General features: G+C 45.5%; 1 long non-coding RNA gene across 1 annotated transcript in view; it reads left to right on the forward strand.

Moving 5' to 3' along the window:
• The window catches only part of LOC147668208 (uncharacterized), a 56,500-nt gene extending 45,800 nt beyond the window's left edge, over window positions 1-10,700 (forward strand). Inside the window, exon 3 of the long non-coding RNA XR_015304145.1 lies at window positions 9,870-10,700. This is a non-coding gene — a long non-coding RNA (uncharacterized LOC147668208). The remainder of the gene's footprint in view (window positions 1-9,869) is intronic.
• Window positions 10,701-18,326: the final 7,626 nt, after the last annotated feature.

Consider the following 18,326-nt stretch of genomic DNA (forward strand, 5'->3'; position numbering starts at 1 on the left):
TGCGAACATTCCAACTTATAGCGGTCAGTCTAGGTGTGTGTTGTTCCCCCGTCTGTGGTGGTGTCAGCCATTACGTCTTGGTATTGGATAGGAAGAAGGCATATTTCTGTCTGTGTAATCAATGGTCATAGAGTGCAAAGTCAGATTAAGCAATTTCCCTAAAGTAACTGAACAAACTTCCGTCAAACATGATAATACTGTTTGTGAACTCCCCAGAACTCCTCCATCCCCCTCCCACAGCAGACCAACCCCAACTCGGCCCGGCATGGTAACGTCCCCCTCCCAATTCTCCCCAAAAATGCTCAAAAAATCCCCAAAGGGGACCAACAGTGCACACAGCGCGAGGGCCGAGGTTGCCAGGTGGAACAGCCGTAACTTCAGGCAGCAGCTGCGTAGGCCCCGCCCCACCCACCAACGCTAGAGGAGGTTATGCCGGCGTGTGCAGTCAGGGCACAGATAGGCCACTATAACATATTTACAAACCGGCACACCCCACGACCAAAGCGTCCCAAGCTGTTGCTGATACATGAGCCGCGTCAGCCTTCAACTCTCATATGGCGGCTGAGCCGGTGTGCGTACTATAAGCGCAGCGACAACAGACAAATCAAAACAGTCTCACCAATATGTCGAGTCCTCGGGATTCCCATGGCCCCCTCTCTCAGAGGCATAAGCAGTGGGCGCTCGGATGTAGTGCTCCATGTAGCAGCGCCAAGTCCCAAGTCTGCATCAAGGGATGCTGCGAACAGTCAAGGGACCCACATTCAGCAAATCAGCGAGTCCATACAGTTTTACTAGTCCTGTTTGTCCAGTTGGCTGCCGGAGTCCTCCTCGCCATTCTGACTCCTAGGGCTACCCCTGCTTTCCTTTGTCCAAACTTTCAACGCCTTGTGTAGGTCTTTAGGATCCGTGAAGATGTGAATGACCTTGCCGATTGATTCTCAATTTTGCTGGGTATAGCATGGCGTAGTCCAGCCCGAGGTCACGGAGTTGTCTCTTGTACAGAGCAAAGTGTTTGTGTTCTTCTTGTACCTTTGCAGTGAAGTCCGGATACAGTGAGATGTCAGATCCCTCGAATTGCAGTGTCTTTTTCTCTCGGGCTATCCGCAAGGCTGTGTCTCTGTAATTTAGGAGCTTGGCGATGATTGGCCTTGGGGTGCTCCCGGCTTCGGGCGCGGGCCCAGCGTGCGATGTGCCCTCTCGACTATAAACATCGGCAAGAACGCTTCCGCTCCCAGCAGCATTAGCAGCAGTTTCTCAACGACTAGCTCCATTTTACCCGTTTGTGTGGTCTCCGACACTCCCGTGATTCGTATGTTCGATCTGCGAGAGCGGGCCTCCAAGTCCTCCGATTTGTCTTGTAGGACCTGTAGTATCCGGTCTTGCTGCTTTTGGACTTTGTCTTGTTCCGTTTGCGCCTCTTCCGGTTCCGTTATGCGCCTCTCCGCCATGTCTAGTCGCTCAGCATGTTTTTCAACTCTTTCCGACATACACTCCATTCGATAGGAGAGGGCATCTATTTTGGAGCCCAGCGATGCTATGCTGTCTTGGAGGCCCTTTTCCATCGTTACCAGCAGTGTTTTAATTTCTGCGTAAAACGTGTCCTCGGCCCCTCTCGCCTGCGGGATAGACTCCATTACCTGTGCCTCCGGGGCCCTAGTGCGGCGCTGCTCGAAGGGTAACTTGGTTTGGGTTTTGTCACCCTTGCCCATTCTGCACCCAGGTCTCCGGGCAACTGCTGTCGCGTACTCCCGCTGTGTCTCGGCGATATATCACCGAGAGTTCAGTACGTCCGCCCTCCAATCACTTGGCCGTTGTTATCTTGACCAGGTTACCAGGGTCGGCTCAGGCCCAATGGACTCAGTCTAGCAATCCTTCTAGGGCTGTTCCCGCTGCCGATGCAGCGCGGTGGGTCTCCCTTATCGCTGCGCCACAAGGCCGGACCCAGAGCCCGCCACAGAGAACCCACCGAGGCAGGCCACACTCACCGCCTGTTATCAAGTGCCGCTGTTCGTCCACATCTCCGTGCTGCTGCAGCATCCTAACTGAGAGCTCCCCAAGTCACCGCCGACACATATGCTCCCGAGGGTCCCAAATACCGGCTCTATGGGCCTTGAGTCGCAGTCTGCCGGGCTAGGAGGGTATCAAAAAATGTATGCGCTCCAGTGCCAGTGGCGCAGTTGGGGCACCACGTGTTCTCGTTGTGCAGGGGGTATGCGCAGGGGCTCCAAGAACCAGGCTCTCCGGGTTCTGAAGCGCAGCGCTAAGTATGGGCCCTCGATCCACCGGGCTGACGTCGCTCTGGTCTGCCGCGCGTACTGCGGCCAGCGTGGATAATCCATGTTGGGGATGAGCGGCCTAGATCTCCGGCGCTCAATCATCTGCCGCCCGAGTCGCTGTGGCTCGGAGTGCCCCCATTTCTCTCGTACCCGGCAGCGGAGATCTCCGGGCGTGTTTGCCCACCTCTGTGCCCCTTCAGGTCCTGTGCTGGCAGGATAGTTGGTGAGTTATTGTGGCGATGGCGCGGAGCATCTAGATCACACGTCCGCCATCGGCTGTGGCAAGCTCCGCGCCCCCTCCAGCACCCAAACTTAGTATAAGTATAGGAGCTGTGCCCCTAGGACTTTAGATTCACCTGGAGGACATCTTGAAGCTGAAATCCCGGAACTTCGACATTCCATTTTGACTCGAAGACTAAGGACATCTCCCTTGTGGTCAACGACTGACCACCCTGTTCAAACAGGCATCACCAAGCAACTTGCCGGTCTGCAATGTCGAGGCTCCCGCCGGATCCCGAAGAGGCTGTGACACAGAACTTGGACTTACAGACATCTCTGACCACGACCCACATCCACCGCAAAGCTGAGACCCGTGGCAGACATGAGAGATGTGTACTTTAAGCCCCAGTCCCGAGCACTATCTGTACCAAAGCACAGGCCTGCACACTCCACGAGGGTACCGTGGAGCCTGCTGGTGCATTTCTGCTCGATGCGTCTTCCCGGTTCCTTGCCCGTTGGCTAGTGACCCCCTGAAAGACTTTCTTTTAACTTTCTGGCCTGGTTGCTCCAGGCTTGCTCCAGCATCCCTACAAAGACGCGCCCCAGACCTTGCTGGTCTGCAACAGAGCTCATTTCGACTTCCTGCGTGGGTTGCGGTTACCAAGGCTTGTTGGGTCCAATCCAGATACCGACAGGGCAGTCAACTAGATCCTTTGTATGACAGCTCGAATCCAGCGCCTGGTCCTCGTCGATGACTCCTGGACCACGTGGCTGAAGAAACAAGCTCACATTCACTTCGAAAGCATCCAACATCACCTGATTTCTTCCTGGTCACTGGCTAGTGACCCAGACTGTCCCCTCACCTTTCAGGTTCTTCAGATCTTTGATCCACTCTTGGATCTACCCGGACACTTTTACTCTGGTCGCCTGCAGCACTTCTTTACAGGTCTCCATTGAAAATGATGACAAAACCTGACACGAAAAGACACCTATGCACCCGGCTTCCCTGGGTGAGGTTACATGTGTACTCCGGTGCTCCCGTGGGTCTTGACTCTAGAATGTCCTAGTTTAAAAGGGTTTCATCCAAGTCCATCCGGAAGTGTCCTTAAACTGTATATTTGTAACTTCTTTGTTTTCCATAGAAAGTCAACACGGGCCCCCTTAATTGGCTGCACATGCTCCTCGGCAGGTACACGCCCCCCCGCCCCCACCGAGTTTACCTTTGTGCCTTGATTCTGATGATCCTAGTCCTGGTTCCAATTCAAATCCTGAATGCGTCCTAGACTCAGTCCCCAGCTGTAGTAACAACAAGCCAGAAAAGCTAAGAGAGGCAGCCCAGCCCTGCCTCCTCCGGGCTCTGATGGGCGCAGACGGGCCCACCCATGTCCCGGGCGCTCCCCGCTAATGAAGACGCCAGAGAGTGACGGCAGCAGCCGCGCCTCCCCATCTCTCTGGACTCATGCCTAATGAAGACGCCAGAGAGTGACCGCAGCAGCCGCGCCTCCCCATCTCTCTGGACTCATGCCTAATGAAGACGCCAGAGAGGGACCGCAGCAGCCGCGCCTCCCCATCTCTCTGGACTCATGCCTAATGAAGATGCCAGAGAGGGACGGCAGCAGCCGCGCCTCCCCATCTCTCTGGACTCATGCCTAATAAAGACGCCAGAGAGGGACCGCAGCCGCCGCGCCTCCCCATCTCTCTGGACTCATGCCTAATGAAGACGCCAGAGAGTGACCGCAGCAGCCGTGCCTCCCCATCTGTCTGGACTCATGCCTAATGAAGACGCCAGAGAGTGACGGCAGCAGCCGTGCCTCCCCATCTGTCTCTGGACTCATGCCTAATGAAGACGCCAGAGAGTGACCGCAGCAGCCGCGCCTCCCCATCTGTCTCTGGACTCATGCCTAATGAAGACGCCAGAGAGTGACCGCAGCAGCTGCGCCTCCCCATCTCTCTGGACTCATGCCTAATGAAGACGCCAGAGAGTGACCGCAGCAGCCGCGCCTTCCCATCTCTCTGGACTCATGCCTAATGAAGATGCCAGAGAGGGACCGCAGCAGCCGCACCTCCCCATCTCTCTGGACTCATGCCTAATGAAGACGCCAGAGAGGGACCGCAGCAGCCGCGCCTCCCCATCTGTCTGGACTCATGCCTAATGAAGACGCCGGTTATCACTCCGCTGTCATTCAGCCCACAGCTCGGCCTGTGAATGTCCTGTCATTTAGTTAATTTCTGGTAACTGATGGTATCCAATTTACGCACTCCTAGATGGCTGGCTGGTCACCACTGTTTACAGCTAACCAGTCACTGTTAACAGCTGATGCAATGTAGGTGGGAACTACGACCACATCCAATAAACAAACTTTTGTTCATTCATTTCAATAAAGATCCCCAAAATGGTAAACCTCTGTGCGAGACTCACATGCGGGCACAATTATGTCGTCTTAGCTTTCAACTTGGGCCATTTATTATAACACTGCACCAAATCTTGCCCCCCCCCACACGTCTTGAAACCGATCACCCTTTTTAATAAAACCTGCTTGCAGGCTTGTTCCTCGAAAGCTCCCCTTCCACCCCACGCTTTAAATATGATCAGTGCATTCATTCAGACCAGGCTGGTCTTTCCCTGACTACCCCATGATCAACCACAAATCTTAGATGGGAATTACAAGAAATACCATGTCCCCCTCACCACTGACCTTGAATGGACTGAACTCTCCCTTAACCCATCATTTCTAATCTTCTGTGCACAGCTCCATTTTCCAGTATTGCACAGCCAACAAGTCAAGTCCAAGAGCTCACACCAATGTCATGCAAGTACATCAGCCAGATAGTTTTTTTTACATTTATTTCTTTGTTTACAGAACATTCATTAGTAAAAAGGACTTGGGTACAAACAAAACTATATTTCAAGAAAGCAGGTCTGTCTGTTACACATGCGGTCTGGAAAAAAATCAAAGTGTACTCTTATCAGGGGTTTAATGTTTGCATATTGAGAAATACTCAAATCTGATCACAGCGATAACAGTTGGCTTGTATTGCTGAGCGTTTAGTTGTGATGTCAGGGAGCAGTTTGATTTCTTCAACCGAGAAACCCACCATTTTCACTTAGAAACAGTTTGCGCAGCAAAAGGTAGAAAACGCAAGAACATTAATCGAGAAGATGAACCTTCATATTACACATCAAACAGCTTACCCAAAAATAGGTCAACGTCACATCAAAGCAAAACAAGCATTTGCAATGCAATAGGTCTCACATTTGCAAGAGTTTGAGCTATTTACATTGTAACTAATAAAGCCTTTTATTTATGTGTTTTGAAAACCTGCATGCGGTGCATAAGCACACACTTTGTACTTATAGTCCTTGCTTACGAGAAGCAAGGCTGGCAGCAAGAGGTGCAGTTACTGCCAGCCTTGCTTCTCGTAAGCAACTGCCATAAGTACAGAGTGCGTGTTTACGCACCACATGCAGGATTTCAAAACACAAATAAAAGGCAGTGTCATTTACAATGCCAGTAGATCAAACTCTTGCAAATTTAAGACCTTTTGAATTGCATTGTTTAATAGCTTGTCAGCATCTACAGTGATCCAGCGCCCTTACCAAAATTTTGCATAAATGACTCTATTTACTACCACTAAACTTACCATATATAGTACTAGGCCCATATCAACAACAGAGCGACTGAATCATGAGGCAATTAGATCTATATATGTTGTTTTAAACTATCCACAATAAACAAGACCAGCTTGTCATTTAGTAAGTTTATTTAAACATATTTATGAAAACTTAGGTTTTGGAACTTTATTAAACAAGCATAAAAAATGTCATAAAGAAAAGTTTATTCAGCATTTATAAAGAGCTAAATTCAAGAAATATTATTCATTAGCAGAAATAAGTGAAAATAAGCATTTCCAAACCCTAACTATTTCCCTGTCTCTACCCTCATTGCCTGAAAATAAAGTTTTGTAAAAATCTCCTTTCCTTACGTGTGTTCGTCCATCAGCAGAACACGTCCCTCTGGAATCAAAAGCGTAGGACCAAAGTCTGTTCTTTGAGCTAATTCTTATACCCTAAAACTAAAGCTAAACTAACTATTTTCACATTCCAACAGCTGAATTCTGGCTCTCCATTGGCTGAACCACCTAATGCCACATTAAATTGTGACATCTCCTAGCTCATGTCCGGGCTTTTTCACTAACCCATTGTTAATGCACGGAGTCCTGGCGACACTTCCTTAGGCTGCTACATTTTGTAGCAAAGATGTTCATTTAATACAAAAATGTCACGGCTCTTCCTCCCAACCTTGAGCCTGTCCGTTCCGAACTTCCCGCGGCACAATAGCAAACCTCTCCACAGTCGCCTTTGGCAGTTCTTTGCAAACCTTTTCACAATAAAAGTTTATATGCTTCTCATCTTTTCAAAATAAGTTTTCTCTTGTGACTTTAGTTCAGCCGGTCCCTTTTTCAGAAAGCGTCAATTTTCTGCGCCACTTCTTCTTGCGTCACTTTTTAAATGCATTATTTTTTTGCAGCCAACTCCAAGCTTCATTTGGAAAACTATTATTTAATCAAACATAAAACATAAATTAAGGAATTGACATTTGTTCTGTTACCCACCCCCTTTGCTAAATGTTAACCCATTAATTGTTACCTAGCAAAAGCACATTTAAGCAGCATATACATTTGTCACAGAAAAGGGAAAACAAAAGCACATTTAAAAACACATGCTATTATTTTTGAGAGCAGCAGTTAGTGTATGACAAAGACAATAGACAATAATTATTGTATTTCTTTTGCATTTTGCACAAATAAGCATAATGTGAATCCCAAGTGTTCATGTTGCACAGTTTATTCTAGGTTGATTTAATAACATGCAGCAAACATATTAGTTTTATTAAACATTATGGAAGTCTGGCTTCACAAGCCTGAACAAAATATTGTTCATTAAACTGCTCCATCAACAGCATACACTGGCAACGCCAGAAAGTCAGCTAGCACTTTTAAAAAGGTGGCGCTATTGGCTTTGCCAATGTTTAAGTGTTATTTGTTTGAGCAGGCTGCATGCGCTCCTTATGGGCACGTTTTCGATAGTCGTGCTCGGTGTCGGCAGCCTTGCTCACTGCCTCCCCATGTGCCTGTCTGCAACCTGCCTGCCACAGGGGTGTCGGCCCAAAGCGCTCACCAAGGAGCCAGCTCGGACTTCGAGGCGCCTCTCACAGTTCTCTCGAAATGTCGGACTGGCGGAGCGTGCGCGCCAAGAAACAGGCTGCCCTTTAAAAATGATGGTAAATGGAGATTGGGCCCTTCAAGGCTGACGGGAGAGCTGTTCCTTTGGGTGGTTGTTTAGCTTAGTTTTAATTGTTCATGCGGACTTTCTTGTGTCCATCCCTTTGTTCTCTTCGCACTCGGTGCCTTTTCTGGCGCCTCCTTCATGTTTTGATCTCCTTCCTCGGGGCCCCGCATTGTTAGCCGGCCCGCCTGGGGATGTGGCTGGAAGGGGCCCCATTGTGCTGGGTTCAGCTGGGAAGGAAGGGCCTCAGTAAACAGCCGTCTAAAGGCTGTACCACAGGCTTCCCTGACCCGGGCCAGACTCTGAGAAGGGGGTGGGAGGGGTGCGGTCTAGGCCTCAGGGGGTGTGCCCTCAGTGCCAGCAAGCAGTGGGCGGGGCCTATGAATGGGCACATACTCTAAAAATCAATATCCTGCCCCCGTGCTATACCCAGGGTCACTGGCATTATTCGATTGTGTGGAACAAAGTTTCTAACTCAAATAGTTCAAATGTTACTAAAACACAGCAACACTTGTTACTGCGCAGTGGAAGGCATTTGCATAGGTTGTCTGGTCACCTTTTTAGTTGCTTACTGCTATATTTAAGTGTTACACTGGTGCTCATGAGGTGCAACCAACGCCCAGACAGTGTAAAAATGACAAAATAATGAAGTAATACTGTCACAAAGTGCTGCATAATTTGCCATTTGTTGCCGCTTAATTTACTCAATGCTACTGCTTACTTTGGCCCTCCCCTGCTGCATAATCCCAGTGGCCCTGGCTATATCCTGCTTCTGTACCCCATGTGGTATGTGCAGAGATGTACCTATAGTAAGATTTACACATAGTAAGGATGTTCAGAAGGATTGATGGTAACAGGAGACCCTTCCACTGCTCCTTGTGAGACTGCAGTGCATGGAGGTGACCGGAGCTCCCAGCAACGAAGAGGGCAGTGCACAGCGGCTGGAGTTTGTATGCAGCCCTCACCCCAAACAGAAGCTTATCAGGGTAGATTGGTGGGCTCTGCTCAGGGACTGGACATCTGAGTCCCGAAGGCGCTACACCCCAAAATGCTAAAAAGAAAAGTGGTAAAGTGGTCGGCCAGTGCTTAATTTGAGGCAGTGGTTTCCGGTGCTCTGCACTGAATTGTCAACACCAGAACTTATGTCAGACTGCCACTGGGTGGCGCTGTTTGTCTAATTTAGAGATGAGCATACCAGCATTTGTTTGTTAATTCAATATAGATTAAAAACGACTAATAGGTGTCGCACACGCCCTTATTATACCTTTGTGTGTCTTCAACAGTCTGAATTGTCACACTAGTAGAAGTGCGATGTCAGTAGTTGTGTTGGTGCTGTCATCGGCGGTGCAGGCAGGGGCAATGTGTGGTGCAAGCTGCAGTGTCCTCCTGACGAGGGCCCAGGCACTTACTGGTTTACAAATTAAGCAATGGGCCTTGCACAGCCAGAGTACATCCTGTCCTCTGCTCGCAGCCAGGGGACATGGAACAGCTCCCTAGAAACCAAAGCATTTTGTGGAACTAACATCAGTCAGTGAAGTGCAGGAGTGACTGTCCCTGCCTGCACTGGAAGAGCAAGGGTTAATCTGGACCCTCAGGTGAGGCCTTTCCCCTGAGGCTTGAGGTAACCAATGGCTGGGCGGCAGTATTGTATGGGGGATGATGTCATTCAACTCTGGTGTCATGTGATCTTGATGGAGCAGGAGTGAGATAAAAAATGTGTGTACCCCTTGTGAAGTCATACTCTTATAACCATAACCAATTTAATCTTGTGAAGCTTGAATAACTAACCACCAAAGTTACACTTAGACATAAAATTACATGTGGGTACGAACTGCTATTTGCGAAAATTAATTAGTTAATAATTGTGAACGAGTCATATTAATATAGTGCTAAAGTATGAAAACCGCATGTTTGTTTTGCTTTATAAGCGAGTCTTATCGTGGCAAAAAGAAAATAAGTACATTAGATAAGTATATAAAGCTGCTTCTGCTAGGTAACTTACTAATGGGTGAGTTTAGATTGGTGGGTGGTTAAAAGAAAAAACAGTATTTCTATATTTTAACACTCTGTGTTTGTTTTCGCACTAGTTCTCATTGAGGATTGTGTGGCCTAGCGGTAATAAATGGCTGCTGACTGAGAGTCTTTACGCCTGCGCAATAGTGAATGGCTAAGTCATCGGGGAGCCTGGTACGTCCAGCGGGTGATGTCACGGTCAGCTTGACCCAGGAGTGCAAGAGGATGCCAAGAGTTGTTTTGCATCTGAGAACCTGGGAACGGAAAAGCGATGTAAGGAATGAACTGAAGGACAAAGTGTAAAAAAGAAACGGAGATGACATACATGGGAACGGACAAAATGACTGCGCATATTTTGAAAAACTGGTTCTACCAAGGATGGATGAGGTCATCGTTGTCACCCCATTGATGGACCAATCAGAATAAGTTGTGGACCCTAAAAGTTTAAACTTTAGTTATATAGCTAGAGAAAAAGGGTATAAAAGAGCTTGTTCCAAAAGGGTATAAAAGCTTGCTCCTGAATTTTACTTTGCACCACAACATGCTGTCGGTCTGAACTATTTTATGGTGCTAGAGACTTTGAAATATTGTTGGACTTTAACTTTGGAGCAATGGAGATGACTGAATGCAGATTTTATTTTGAAGCTTGAAGGAGAATAGAGGCAGTTTGAGACTCGTGCAACTGTTATTTCTTTATGGCAGAGTTAGGTCATATCATTTCCATTCCATTTCTTTTTAACATGTACTAAATAAATGGCTAAATTATTTCTTGTCTGAATAAACTAATTCCCTTTTCCTAAATGAATAGATCAAGCTGATTTTAAAATGTAAAACTTGAGTTGTGATTTTATTTAAATTAAATGTCATGACAGAATAAAGTTAACTTTTTATGTGGATTACTATGATTAAGCTGGTCTTAGTCTCCAACTAACTTCTACAAGATGATCTATTGACCAGATTTTGAAGTGCCTTGGTGTAGAGTTTTCCAGGTAATAGGTTAGCACATGTTTAAAAGAGTCTATAAAGGTATATAATGTATAAAGTATAAACCTAGGTACCCCGCTAACCAGCAGCTCCACTTCTTTGTCACTGATTCAGATGTAATGTGTATGTGTGAGTGACTCACGGTGCTATGGGCCCCACCGATGAGTGAATAGTGGTTATATCCGAGTTAGGTGAAATGAGTAGTAAAGTTTGTTAGAGAGCCGCGCTGGATCAATCTCGGGTACCAAGACGCTCCGGTTGGATGGCTAGGTGCTGCCCTTGGGCTCCTGACTACATAAGAGTAACGTGGTTGAGCAGCGCAGACTTACTCCAGTAGGAGGTACCCACGACACAAGGCAGTACTCACAGCTGGACCTGTGAAAACACAATAGGTATTTTATTTACAAGTAACAAAATAGGGAGGTTACATTTGGGACTCACAAAAACAGAAGTGTGGGGCAACTGTTGCCCGGCGACAGCATAATATGTCACTTTTATTCGGATGTCTGACATGGTTTCTCTGATTTTCGTTGGGTTAGGGAGCACTCCGTTTTCCTGTTTTTCCTCTGTTGTACACAATGGTGCTGCGGTTACTGGGTTTGTCAGTCCCTTGTGAATATAGCCTGTTTATGTTGGGTGGTTGGCCCAACTAACCGTGCACTGTTAACTCGGTGCTATGCACCTAAACTTATTTCATTTTTTCAACAAATAATAAACCTTATGTAGTCTCTCTTTTTTCTTTTTATTTACACCTTTTTATGTATCTTTGTCATGTGTATCAATAACCACATAATTTTTGTTTCTGCAGTTATTCACATTTCATATATTTTCAAAATGACAGTCAAAATAACATTAACATTGATATTCATGTAATAATTTACAGTGCCATTAGATGTACAATTTGTAAATAAGGGCCCAATGCATTTCGGCACTACCAATGTGCCTTCATCAGGGGCGAACCTGTAAAAAATAAACAAAATAACCATGTAATTGCGATTGTTGGGTGCCCATGTATATGTTGAAGTGTGTACTATGATTATTCTCATACCTTGATGCGTTGTGCTCAATGCTCTAACCTGTATAAACAAAATGTGATATATATATTAAGCACTCCCTATCATACTTGTTGCCAACTATTGGTACCTACTATCAAAAAAACTCATCCAATAAGAATATAATCAATCGGCTTACCGCTGATATTGTGGCTTCAAACAAAACTCCCTAAGTGATAAACGAGAAACGTAGTGAATGTCCTGCTTACTTTTACTCCTTTAGTTGCTAGCATTACAACCGCTTTTAAGAAATATGCATACCTGATTATCCAGCACTATTTCTTTCTGTAAAATAAACAAACCGCAAATCCAATATTAAACACTCTGACCTTATGAACTGCAGAACAAGACTTGCCATCTTTAGTAATGCGTTCCCGCATACCTGTTTACTCCAACTGTCGCGCTACTCTCTCTGCAAAGTTCACAAAAACAAAGACACCTTCAGTATCTCACGTAACTGCCACCTGTCCTCACAAAGATATGTTGTACTCTATGATGCTGGAATCCAAGCTTACCTAGATTGCTACTCTTCCTCTCCGTATTGCAGCCTGCATGTACTCCCGTTAAGGTTGCAACCATTACCGCCGATGCCCCTATAACAAACAATGCTCCCGCGTTTCAGCTAGAGATCACTACCACTGAAGACGGACTGCTCTACCCTGTACCGCAATTTTACAAGCACCATCTGGGAACGGTATCCGCCTTCTCAATCTCCATCCACATCAGTAAAAACAAACACTAAACGCGTGTTCGGCGCTGTTCTTCGATGTTTAGTGTGATGTAAGAACAATAAGTGAATGCCCCGTTATTGTGTGATGTTCAAACATATCGTAGATAGCAAAAAATAGATTGTTTCGATTTGTCACAAAACCTTATTACAGCCTGATCTGAACATTATTTTAAATGTAATTCAACATCATATCTATTTTCTCAGTTGATGATTGCTAAATAATCACAATATTGCACTGCTGATAGAGAACCATTTTTTATACTATGACTCACCCTATAATTTGTTGTTAACTTCGCTCTTATATCCAATGTTCTTGATGTGTGAATTGTATTGCTGTTTACTCAAGAAGCTGCTAACTTGTCTCTACTAATTACTCAAGCAGCTGCTAACTTGTCTTTACTATTTAATCATATCAATGTGCAGTAGTACCTATTGGGACTAGATGGTTATATCTTCTCCGTGTGGATGTGTCTTTTTGGTGAATTATTGATCTCACTGTAATATATTTGTTTTGGTCTTTGTAGCTAAGTATCTAGTTGTACTGCCCGTTGTGAGATTCTTAGAATTATGCTCATAAGTAGCGTGTGAATGTGAATAACTGCAGAAACAAAAATTATGTGGTTATTGATACACATGACAAAGATACATAAAAAGGTGTAAATAAAAAGAAAAAAGAGGGACTACATAAGGTTTATTATTTGTTGAAAAAATGAAATGAGTTTAGGTGCATAGCACCGAGTGAACAGTGCACGGTTAGTTGGGCCAACCACCCAACATAAACTGACATGGTTTCTCAGCAGCCCTGGGTTCAAGGCTGGACAACTCAGTGAATTTGATAGGAAGTTGTGAATCCAGCAAAACAGTCACAATGTAAAACGTACCACCCAAAACGAACAAGGGTGCCACCCAAGCAGAGGCGCAGATTTCATGTGTTGAATGTCCATTAGCTCAAACCCTTGATGGGTGAAAGGGGCTACTGTAAACTAGGACATCTGTGCCTGGGGCACGTGACTGAGCTCAGACGTGGGACTTGGTCTCCCCGCAATCTGGGGCTGCTACGGGTGGTGTAATGGGGTAAACAATCAAGGTATGTCCATGAGAGCACCAAACCTCATGGACGCGTATCCCAAAACCCCTCCATAACGGTCAAGCCTTTTACTTGGTGGGCGCATCCACTAGTCCGGGAGCAGCGACTTCACTGGACACAGGAAAACCAGTTGGAGCTGGGATTTAGGGAGCACACTTCACCTTCATAGGTAGTAACTCGGAAAGCAGAAACTTTAGATGGAAAATCTCAAGATCTAGGACTACAGTGACCGCCTTCATACAGGAAACTGCTGTATGGCCCAAAGTTGAGAGGGGAACCTCTGCGGACCCTAGAGCAGGGAGGGCAGAAACAAACTCCTATAGTCATGGAAAGTACCGAGATCAGGGCCAGACAGAACTTAAAACAGCCCTGGCAAAACTGATAAATTCACCTCCCATGTGCAGACGTGCTAATGTGCGCTAGAACCAGATTAACTCTTTCAAGCTGCTGCCGGGATCTCGTTACAATCACCATCACTCCTGGAGGCCGAAACCGGCCTCGAAGTGTAAAAACCGGCCTCGAAGTGTAAAAACCAGCCTCCTGGGGCTCCAGCCTCCGGGGGCTCCAGCCTCCGGGGGATTGCCCGGCTGGCCAGACAGTCCACGACTGAGAGGGTTGGGATGATGCAGTTACACCAGACATGCAGGCACACCAGACATGCAGGCATGGAATACCTCTTAGCAGGCCCTCAATCGTCTATCCACTCAAATCTTCTTGGCCTCGTTGTGGCTGCGGGGTCTTTAGGACTTCTGGGTTACTAGCTCCCTGAAGCTGGCCTCAGGCAGCTGGAGCTTGCTCTCTATCCTACTGGTCGGATGTCTGCTCCTCTTCTGACACTGGCCAGTAAACACTCCTTTCCTTCCAAGGAAGTTCCCAAAACATGGCTTCACTAGTTCTTAGCACCAGTCTTGAGTTCTTTGCTCTGGTCCAGAAAGATAGAGGGCCAGTTTCACAAAGGTACACCTATATTTTTGTGTAAGTTTACTTTTTTTCGATATTCACAAAGGTAAGCTTAGACCAAAAGTGTAACTTTACTACTTTTCGGTATTCACAAAGGTAAGTTTCTACTAGTAAAGTTAGACTCTGTGTCAAAATTTCCCTTTGTGATAACCTAAAGTAGTAAAATTATAGAAAAATGTAAGTTTACCTTTGTGAATTCATCACCCACAGAGGAAGATAGGGCAGGGTATAGATGGAAAAGGCAAGAGTATGAGGGAGAGGGCAGGAGAGAAAGGCTTGAAGGAGTGCCGGCAGCAGCAGTGTCCACTTCCTGGTAAATGTCTCGCATAGTTGGTGAAAAGACTCTACCTTGGAAGACTTGCTTGGGGGTGATTGTATGCTTTTGGGACATCAGCAGGATAGAAGGCCAAGCAAAGCCCAGGCTTTTTTCAAAATGTCTATCTCCGTGTATATGTGAACGGACATGTGATAAGCGAACGATGTATAATTTTATACAACATGGTGTCCAACTGGTCATACTATGTCTTACTGGCAACCTTGTGTGATAAGTGTGCTGAATCTTATCATATGGGATGGTGTCCCACTGGTCATATCTGGGATATACTACACTGGGCCCTACTAGGCAGGAATGTGACACTTGATCATCAAACTCTACAGTCGCCTCCCATCTGTTGACCAATGAATGCCATGGAGCTGCCTCAAATTGAGCAAAAGAAAAATACTCTTGTGGTGACTGGAAACCTCTGACTCTATCAAAACCTGGCCTGAGGACCTAGGGTCACTGTAAAAACAATATTTAGGAGGTCCGAATCCTTGGAATTACCATGGACGCCAAGCTGTCAATTAATGCACATGTGGGAAAGGGAGCTAATTCAAGCTTAATCGCAATCAAAACACTGCAACTCATCTTCCCGCACCCAGGAGTCCCTCACAAGATTCACGCTCCCTTCTCACTTTGCCGTGTAGTTCCTATATTCCCAATAGGCTCTGCGCATTGGAATAATATAAACAGCAGTGTAGACGTAGGACTGAGGTCGACTAGGTCTCTACTGACTATATTAGACTTAATTCGTTTTGCCAGCTAGCTCAGAGGTCACTAGAAACTTTCTCGAATAAACAAGGAGTTTAACCTCCCTGGATAGACAAGAAGGGATTAGCTTCTGACAACCATAAAACATGACAACTTTGCTCCCTCAGAATAAGAGTGTATCTAGAGTCGTGTGAAAACAATAGACAGCTATTTCACTCAGTCAATTGTGCATACTTAGTTTCACCAGAGTGCAGAGAATAGAGACGGGCGTTTTCAATAAAAGGTGTTATTTATTGAGCAGTCTTCTTTCTCATGCAAGAGAAATGAATTGCCACAATTGCAATACTTATAGTAAAGTAAAGTGCGTACAGTAAAAGTAGTATTATGGAATAATACTGTAAAAGCATTGATATGGTTTCTTAGCCATATGATACTTTAAAATAGATAAAATATATACATACATAAAAACATTGACTAACGTACTCAACTGGTGCTTCTAAATACACCTACCCCGGTGTACCTGACATAAGCCTAATACATGGGAAGGAATATATAAGTTGCAGTTTAAGTTAAGTTGGTTTTTGCCAAGAGTTCTGAATCAAGAATTCTCTTTAAGGGTTTAGTCAGCTCCGTACCTGGGTAATAGAAAGCAGGAGGTCTGGTATCTCTCTCTCAGGACTCAACAGCCCAGTAACCCGCAAGGGCGGCTGAAAACACCGGAGCTGGATTTTCTCGGCTGGAGAAAAAGTCAGCGTCTCTCTGTGCGTCAAAAGGGAGGGGCGTCGTCCGTGGGCTCTTGCATCAGCTGGGCTCTCGGGCAAGTAGAAAGCCGCTCTGCTCCAAACCACTGTGTGTTTGCTTAAGGCAACGTTAGAATATTTATACCTGAAAGGTGCCGGGTTTGACGTAAGGTTGGACATAAGACGTCACTAAGAACTGGCCGTTCTTTCAGTGCTCACAGGAGTTCTAGGACAAATTAAAACAGAAGCTTAGGGATTTCCCAGGTTGCTGGAGGTTTGCTTTGTTTAAAGAACGCGTTGTACTCTCTAGGAGTCTGGGGAAGTAGCCTTGCTTAATTTGGACTGCATGGGCTGACTAAATATGGATATGATTCTTATGCCTTTATAAGGATATTATTTATTATATAAAAACACCGAAATCCTAGGGCTCTAGATGAGGCACTATCTCAGTCTGTCATAGTGGTCAAAACTTTACCTGAATGACTACAAATTAATTAAAGAAAGTGGGACAAAAAAGCAAATAAAGTGTCTGTAGTGATTAATGAGAAGAACCCAAAAGGTATTCAGAGTATTCCCATCAACAAATTGCAATGATCAATATTATCATTTGGTCATCCTTCATAGGCAAAGAGGTCTCTTGATCATTGAGACCATGTTCTTACCTAGTACCATGGCTGGGTACTTCCCATAAACACTTTTTTAGCTAAATAGTATCAAAATGATGGGTTATAGTGCAGTGCAAAAAATTAAAGGTGGTCAATGATAAAACAGGATAGACAGGAGAGAAAACTTTAATGAGAATCTGCCATCTTTCTGATTAAAAACAAGAACAGTGCAAGATAGCAGTGTTAAACAAATAACTGCATTAAATCCAACATGTTTCAGTCTCAATGGGGAAGACCCAAGGCTTTCTTCAGGGCTTCTGTTCACAACGTTGGTACTGCAAAGTAAAAATGTCAAAGGAGAGATCTCAGTTGACCAAAGGAATAATAAAGTGAAAAATCAAAAGGATACTCTAAATCAGTAGCATGTCCTCCGTGTCTGTGGATGATTTAATGCATCTATAATCCCAAAACACAAAACAAACAAAATATTTGCAATGTACCACTTTTACAACTCAAGTGAGAAAAAATGAAAATTGAATATAACACTCACCCAGCATGACCGGCGATTTAGCCTCACCTCACCTGGACACATACTCAGGGATGATGAGACCACGCTCTAGAAAGTTAGGATACGGGTGCGTAGTGCAGGTAGGTAAAATGACTTAGTTACACTCTAATCTGCATCAGTATGAGCATTCCTAGCATTATCCTCAAGTTAATGTTCAAAAAATATCAAATCAATAAATCTCAGCATCTAAGGGCTCAAACCTCTAGTGGTCTCCCATTTACACTTCATGACTATACAAGCCTTGCAATCCACAAAAATGTGTAAACTACACAACCTGTTGTATATGAAAGTGAAGTGTCCACCAAGACAAACCACTCGATTAAGTGCCTCCCAAGGCTGTTCAACAACTACAAAATCGTCAGGGTAGCACTAAAACTTACCTGTCCATCGTTGCCTCTGGCAGGACCCGAGTCCAGGGGGAGGCAACGAACCAGACAGGTACGTGATATCAAATAGAGTGCACACGTAGTGCCATGGCCAATGAGCATCGCGCTACTGACAACCGAGAAAAAACCAGAACGCTTCACCTCCTCTTAATATTAGAACGTTCTCATTATTGTCTCGACCTTAATTTAGCAAGATGTAGTAATTGTAGCAGGGAAAAATGGCACGTTTTGCAAAAACTCACCCTGTTCCAAAAAGAGTCTGTTAGTGCTGAGACGGAAGGTCGGGTAAGCCGCGTAGTCCCGCAGGACTCCAAAGTGATGTCATTTGATTGACTCGTGTAGTTCTTTAGCTATGCGCATGCGCAGAATAGTCAACCGCGCTTGTATAG

The sequence above is a fragment of the Lissotriton vulgaris genome, unplaced genomic scaffold (genome assembly GCF_964263255.1).
Source record: "Lissotriton vulgaris unplaced genomic scaffold, aLisVul1.2 SCAFFOLD_3873, whole genome shotgun sequence".
NCBI classification, from domain to species: domain Eukaryota; kingdom Metazoa; phylum Chordata; class Amphibia; order Caudata; family Salamandridae; genus Lissotriton; species Lissotriton vulgaris.